Genomic DNA, 8729 nt, shown 5'->3' on the forward strand with positions numbered 1-8729 from the left:
ATTGAATCTTCCCAACCTAAATATTGCAATGTGATCATAATTAAAGATAAGCAAAATCAAGCACAAACTGCTAATGCTGTGACCCGCACTCTAAAGAAGGTTACTCTCCAAGGAGCTAATTCCTCAACTTTTGCTCAAACAAAATCAAACCTACCAACTCTTTCAAATAGACAAACAGACACAATCATGGCCAAATCAAAACAGCTGGCTTCATCATCCTCTCCTGGTTATAACATTGTTGAACAATTGAAAAGAACTAATGCTCAAATCTCCATTTTGGAATTGCTTAAGATCTCTTCTCCTCATAGAGAGATCCTGGACAAGGCTTTGCTCACCACTAGTGTCCCTAAAGATTTAGATGTAGATCGGTTTCAATCTATGGTGGGTCACCTGACTTCACCTCATTACCTCACTTTCTCTGAAGAAGATGATAAATCACTGAATCACTTGCATAACCAGCCATTACATATCGAAGCTATGATCCATAAACACTGAGTTAAACGTGTTTTGATAAATGGAGGTGCTGGGTTGAATATTCGTACTTACAATCTACTGACACAGCTGGGATTTCCTAAAAATGTCATTGATCCAACAAAGAAAGTAACAATCAAAGCTTATGATGAAGAAGAAAGAACCTCTAAAGGTCTAGTACTATTACCAATCAGGGTAGGACCTATGGAAAAAGATGTCATCTTTCAAGTCCTTGACCTTCCTCTTTCATACAACATCTTATGGATTCACGAAATGAAAGCAGTACCATCTACGTATCATCAGTACTTGAAATTTCCTTATAATGGAGTTGAAGTCAGTATTCCTGCTAATACAAGCTATACCTGTAATGCATTAACGCAAAGTGTTGATGCTTTTATTCCTCATAATAGAGCAACCTCTACAATTGAAAGTTCAAAATCTTTGTTGAAAGATTTAGAGAAGAAATTGAAAATCACAAACACTGGCATGGATGGATGCAAGATAGAGCCTGTACTCTCACTAATGTCTCTTCCTCCATCACCAAGACAGTCAGGAAAACCATCAAACGTTATGAAGCCACAAATATCAAATCCAAAAGTTATTTATAATGGTCTCTTTATACAGTCCTCTACTTCCCTTGCAGATGAAATAGAAGAGGATGTTACTCTCAGATGGCTTTTCAAAGAAGATAGCGCAAACAAAGAAATACGACATTGTGAGATTTCCCCGATACAATATGGTCCAGGCTATAAGATGCTTCAACGCATTGGATATTTAGGTACCGGTCCTCTAGGCAAGCGTCAAGAAGGTATTGTTGAACCTATTTAGTTACAAACTAAGTCTGCAAACGATAAAGATGGACTGGGATACGATCCAAGAAAGTCATCGGATCAGAAATGTACTCCTCACCATCAACCTAAGTGGAGAAAAAAGGTACTACCTTAAACACCATAGGAAATTAATACTCAACAAACTCAGGACGAGTGTGACGATGAACAAGAAGAATTACCAACCCAGAGAGAGGAAGCAGATGGTAATCAAGTTCCGATCATATCAGCTATAACACTACGGGAAGTAGAAATCCCAGAGGATATAAGAGAAGAAGTATATAGGATCAGAGAATTGTTTGCACCACAAAACATTCTGGTCATATATACTGGTAGACAACAAGTAGAGGATTAAGAAATTGATCCAAATGAGTATGAATAGGGTCCAGGCCATCTCTCAGATACATCTACTATAGGAACTTCAGAAGAATCCAGTGATATCACAGATGATGCACAAGAGTTTATACACTTAAAAATGCAAAAGGAAATAGAAGAAATCAGACTAAAAAGACAAGAAGACTATGAACAACAACTGTAGGAAGAAAGGATACAATAAATTTCTTCACCTACTAACTCTACCTCTAATGATATAGGAGAAATCAGGTATGGAATGACAAAAGAAGAATTAGAAGCTACAGAGGCAAGACCAGTCATCAATCCAAAGAAAGCTGAATGGAACAGACTACAGGGATTAACATAACCATCAAGGTTACGTCCACAAGTGTGTCAAATACAAGTGATCAATGAACCAAATCACGAAGGAACTTGCAGCATCAAAGATGTAGGTATTAATACTATATATACTTTTACTAAACCACTTGAAGATGAGTCAGAAACTTCATCTTATGACTCTAATAACTCAGACAAAAGCTCTATTTATAACAACAATTATTCAACAACACATTATGACTACTCTATCATGAATATTGAGATGTTGTCTGCTGACTCTGTTACTATCACACCATGGTATGTGTAGACACCTAAAATTGTCATGTCTAATTAAATAAATATTTTTATTTATTTAATTATCTAAGCCTAATTCTTCTATTAATTAAATAAATCTTTATTTATTTAATTAATTCATTTATCCTCTTCTAGCCTTATTTCTCATTTAAATAAATACATTTATTTATTTAAATTATCCTTTTCTTAAATTAAATAAATATTTTATTTATTTAATTGATCCCACTTCTACTATTAATTAAATAAATCTTTATTTATTTAATTAATTCATTAGCCTTTTCTACTTATGACACATGTCATTCATCTCTTAATTCATACACTACCTACCCCTTTCATTATTTTATTATTTTCTTTACCTACCCTCTAATCATAGCCGACCTCTTTTACACCTTTCAATCTTATCCCTCTATTTATTATAGTGTCTTCTATATAAGGAGATGCTTCCTTCATTATCAAACCCTGGCTAATCGATTTATGCACTTGACTACACTACACTTTTCATATGAGATCTTACTTGCAACCACATTTCCGTTCTTTATTGAGCTCTTGTGCACATAAAATCCGAGAGAAAATATATCAAGCAAGATCAATGGAGATGGGAAGAATGGAGATCCAAACCCTATTGGACATGTGATGGTATAATCTTTGTGATTTCATTTGATTTGCATTGTCTTAGGTAATCTTCATATGTTATGGTGGATCTTTGTTGTTGTTGGGCTAGGGTTTTGTGGTTGAATTCATTTAGTCTTTCAACATTGTTGTTAATCCATTTTCACCATATACATTTTGGCACGCCCAGTGGGACTCTTGCCCCTTTTGCATTTAACATCCTTGTTGCAGATTTTGTGTTTTGAAGTTGCAGATCTAACATTTTCGATAGTATTTTGGTATTTTCGCGTCTGTGTACTTTCAAATCGCGTTTTTGGTTTTCTGTCACATCTACAACATCTAGGATCGTGTCCACACCCTCAACAGTATTTTTTTTTTTTTAAGAAATTTCAGAAATTGCGTCTGTGTTCCCTAGTCGCATCTGTGGGGTTTTCAGGCACGTCTACATCCAGAAGCCGCATATGTGTTTCACAGAAGCGTGTCTGAGTCCAAAAGCTGCGTTTGTGTTTATGGTAACCGTGTCTGTGTGCACTGATTTCGTTTTGGGGGTTTTCATTGATTTAGTTTTTAGTCATTTGATTTTTTTGATTTTTTTGATTTTTGATTTTTTTTAAGATCTGGTTTATTTTGAGCTAACATTTTCAAATCTAGCTAACGAAATTGGTGCAGCTTGTCTTGAAAGCAAAAAATAGTTTTGTCGAAGGCCCCCATTTCACATAGTCTTTTGGATCTAAAATTTACCTAACTTGTGTGCTTGCAAGAAGGGTTGATCATTTGAAACAATCCAAACTACTAATAAATCTTTGTTGCAGGTCCTTGGCAAGGGTTTTTTTGGATCTTTATTATGTGCCTTGTTTTCATAGACTAGCAAACACTTCAATTGGTGCACTAAAATTGAGTCATTGTCTTTTGTGTCTTGAGCAATAGGCTCTTTTTGTTTAATCTCTAGAGGGCCTGTCTCCCCGTGTGGTCATTAGGACTACTAGTGAGGAGAGAACGACCCAAGTGGTAGCAAAAGAAAAGCCATCTTCTTCCAAACCACTATAAATAACTGTATTCATGGTGAAAACTATGAATAATGTGTGTTGATTAGTTCATACTGACACTATGTCTCCCCATAAACCCGTTTGATCAAATTTATTTGATCATTTGTAAGGCGTAACCCCTACCGGTTGGGAGCCTTCTATATTTACAGAGCTGAAAGTGCCGCATGTATGGCCACACGAGCGGATGCCCTTACTAGCACCTTTTTGTTTTAGAAGCCAAAATCATTCTAGTTGTTGGGGCAGGAGGTCGGACCTCTGGTAGCGGCCCACACACAGACGATTCTTAGTAGAGATACACAGTTCGCCACAAGGAGTTTTTGTGGGGACTGATGCTTGGCTGCCCCGAGAAGTGAGTGTCGAGGGTGGAGCTAGTGGGGTCAAGCATCTAAGTATCCGCTCTGAATAGCGTAGCCTTGGGGGAAACTCCATGTGGGATCAACAACTATTGTCTTGGCTAGCCATAAGAGTTATGCTTGACTTATTTTGAACAATCAAACATTCAAGACCAAACATCAAAACATTGTGTCTTTTGTGTTTTCAAGTGTATGCAAAATAATTTTACATCAGACATCATACTTTCTTTGAGTCATTTTGAGTCTAAACACTTGCAAACATTGAGTTTTTATCAACAATGTCTTGTCACGAAAAACAGTCAAACATTCAAATTTGGTCACAACAAAGCAACTTCACAGATTGGAAAAAAATTGCACAAATTTTGCAGAAATGCGTCTGTGTCTGATAGAATAGCGTTTGTGTCATATAACCACGTCTGTGAAGGGCAAAAATGTGTTTGTGTTCTCAGAATCAACATTGCATTGACAAAATCTCAGACTCGCGTCTGCGTTTAACAGAACCATGTCTGTGTCAGGAAATCGCATCTGTGCAGTATACAGGCACGTCTGTATTTAGAATTAAAAAAACTTTTACAGTCCAGCAAACAAACACAATCAGTTTCAGAATTCTTGAGCTTCCTAGGTTATTTCTTCAGGTTTTCATCTAGCATTCAACCTATCTTTGGGTCTCACAAAGTCCATCATTGCTTTACACCTTACATTACATTCACATTTGTCTAAACTTGAGTCAAAAGGTCACTTGCTTGTCCTCATCATACTTTGGCAACACACTACATACAACAACATTTTGCTAAGTGGTCCCTCATCAAGGTCTATCACCTTTGGATCTCATTTGGTCTTATTTAGAGTCAAGGTCAACTTACCTCATCAAGAGAAACTATCCTCTCTTTGGAAGTCACACCTACTCTACTACATACATACTTGGTCTTACACTTTGGACATTGCAAGTACACCTCAGATTCATTTACATTCCATCCAACTCTTGGTCTTCCATACTCTTTCCATTTTCATCTAGTCTCACACATCTTGGTCAATACCTAGTTCATGGTTGAAACTCATTCCCAAAAATCTAGGAGAGAAGCTAAAGAGGCTCAAGAGTCCGCAAACATGAGTTCCTATGAGTATGACAATGATATCTTTTTCAATTCTGATCATACTACATTACCTGACATGGATGCCTATAGAAACATTCCAAATGTTGAGAACATGGACACTACAAACAACAATGATACACACAATGACAATATGGACAACTTCTTCGTACATTCAACAAAAGTGGAAGACACCATTATGAATCCCCATTTCAATAGATTGGCTGAGGAAATAATGAGGAGAGATAGAGAATACTTTCTACAAGTGATGGCACAAAGTGGAGCCAAGATACCTCATGATTTTGACATGTCTCAAATAATGGAAAATTGACCTTTGCAACAAACTCACCTCAACATGGACAAAAGGAGGCCTAATAGTGGAGGCAATAGAGGACCACATCTTGTACCTGAATCACCATCATCTTTGTTTCAAAAACCAGAGGTCCCATACACACATGGTCAAGCATATGATACTCATCTTTGCCGACCATTATGGAAGTCTTATGCAGAGAAATATGCTCAATCACATATCAATGCTAAGGATCAACCACCAAAGCAATTGGATATTCAAAGGCATGCTCAAAATTTGGACACAAGGAAACCCCGAGTCAAATTTGGGGGCAACACACTAGAACAAACTCATGACATGCCTGTAGAGTATGTTATACATAGACAAAGCAGATATTTCATTCCTCAACATGACTCTATACCAAGTGATCCATATACGCAGCATCATTATAGACCTCCTCCATATGAACATGTGTATTATCAATATCATCCATACGTGCAACATGCTCCTCCTCCAATTGGTGCCTCAAGCATGGGGTATGGTCCAAGAAGTCGATCTCCACCTAAGAACAATTTGGAGCAACAAATCAGGGACTTAAAAAAGAAAATGGAGGACATAAATACACCGAAGCCAACTTACACAATGAGAGACATATGTCCTTATCCATTTGACAAGAGCATTCCAATGCCTCCATTTCCTACACACTTTCTGACACCTAAGTTTGGTAAGTATGGAGGAAAAGGGGATCCTAAGGCACACATAAGATAGTTTTTCATAGCTTGCATTGAGGTAGCTTCAGAAGAGACATATTTGATGAGATTATTCCCACAAAATTTAGGAGATCAAGCTATGGAATGGTTCTCCCAACTTCCACCTGGAATTAAGTCTTGGGGTGATCTAGCAGAGGCATTTATGCAACATTTCTCATACAACATAGAGATAGACATATCAGTCACTACTTTGTGCAACACCAAGCAAAAGGATGGAGAGTCTTTTTCATCATTTTTACAAAGATGGAGGAATCTAGCCAGTAGATGCTCCTGTGAAATTCCAGAAAAACAAATGGTGGAGATGTTCACCCAAAATGTTAACAAAGACATTGGTTATGACTTAAGAAAAGCTTGTTTCTCCACCTTCAAGGACGTCATTGAAAAAGGCTTAGCGATAGTAAAGGTCATAATTGAACAAGGAATCATTAAGATATTCAAGGAAAACAAAGATTACTTTAAAGGAAAAGACAAGCCAAGATTTTGGAATAAAAACAAGAGCACAGTCAATGATGGTGTTGTTGATGCCAATATAGTGCGACCTAAAATCATTTTTTCGGGATCAAGCTCTACAAATAGTCAAGTGAATACTCAAACAACTTCTAGATCACGAAGGAAGTACACCCCATTGGGAGAACCACTTGAGTCAGTTTTCAAGAAGCTAGTGGCAAACAAAGTAATCACAATTCCAGATTTTCCTCCATATGAACCAAAGGTTAAACCAAATTGGTGGAATGATGATGAATATTGCGAATTCCATAAGAGCAAGGGTCATAAAATAGGAAATTATCATCGACTGAAGAACATCATACAAGATCTCATTGATAGAGGTGACATTGAGATTGAAGGACACTCATCCAATCAAGAACATGAAATGTTTAAGGAACCATTCCCAAAACATGACAAGGGAAAAGTTGTAGCCATAAATGATCAAACCAACTATACCAAAGCATCCTACAACTATGATTCAACTATCAATCACATCTCAATGGACAATTATGTCTCTACCATTATCATCAAGGACAAAACCCCTGAGAATTCTACCCAGAGACCCAAGATTATCCTAAAAGGCGTTGGATCTTCTTCCGAACCTACCTCTGAATGTAATGTTACAACTCGTCGAGGTAAATTTACTTTGCAAGGTGCTGCAGCTAAAAACACTGCTTCCTCATTAATCAAGCCTAAATACGACCTTGTAGAACAGTTAGGGAAGACACCTGCGCTTATATCCATCCTTGAGCTCTTACTCATATCCCCTACACATAAAGCTATTCTTGACAAAATTTTGAGAGACACTTTTGTTCCTACTGATCTAAACGTGTACCAGTTTCAAGCCATGGTGGGATACCTTTCCATTCGACACTCCCTTACATTCACAGAAGCCGATGATGCCTCTGTAAGTCAGCCACATAATGCACCTTTACACATTGAAGCCTTCATACACAAACATCAAATAAAATGAGTCCTGATAGATGGAGGAGCAGGTCTGAACATTTGTACATTGAGCACTATTAAACAATTGGGATATTCTGATAATGCTGTGAATTCTACAAACAAAATTACCATCAAAGCATATGATGATGAAGAGCATTCATCCAAGGGCACAGTCACCTTACCCCTCAGAGTTGGGCCAGTTAAAAAGGATGTGGTTTGTCAAGTACTAGATCTTGATCTCACATACAACATATTGCTAGGACGTCCTTGGATTCATGAAATGAGGGCGGTCCCATCTACATATCACCAATGCATTAAGTTTCCTCACAATGGAGTTGAAATAACAGTTAATGGAGATCCTAATCCATTCATATATTGCAATAACTTGAGACCAAAAACTGAGACCATCATTCCCAGTAATCGTGAAGCTGTTCCTTCTTCTGCACACATTGATCCTGAGTCATTAAAACCTTCGACATCAAAACAAGGTGAGCTTAAGGGCAAATTCCAGGACAAGGGCATGGGTGAATACACTTTGAATTAGACCATGTACTTACAACAAGTCATGAATTCACCAAAAGAATATGGAAGACCACATCCTAATAAGCAGGTATCTATCATTATACTCAAATGGGACCCTACTATCTTTCAAAGATGGGGTGAACTAGAAGAGGAAGACTTATACAAAATGCTTTACAAAGACCTTGAAAATGATACACAAGATCACATCAGTATACCATGTGAGAAGTATGGCAAAGGGTTCAAGATTCTACAAAAATTTGGGTATGATGGCAAAAGCCCTCTTGGGTTAAGAAAGGAAGGCATCATTGAACCTTTACAACCTGAATTGACATTCAAAAAGGAACGCTCGAAGGGACT

The sequence above is a fragment of the Cryptomeria japonica genome, chromosome 6, assembly GCF_030272615.1.
Source record: "Cryptomeria japonica chromosome 6, Sugi_1.0, whole genome shotgun sequence".
In the NCBI taxonomy this organism is placed as follows: Eukaryota; Viridiplantae; Streptophyta; class Pinopsida; order Cupressales; family Cupressaceae; genus Cryptomeria; species Cryptomeria japonica.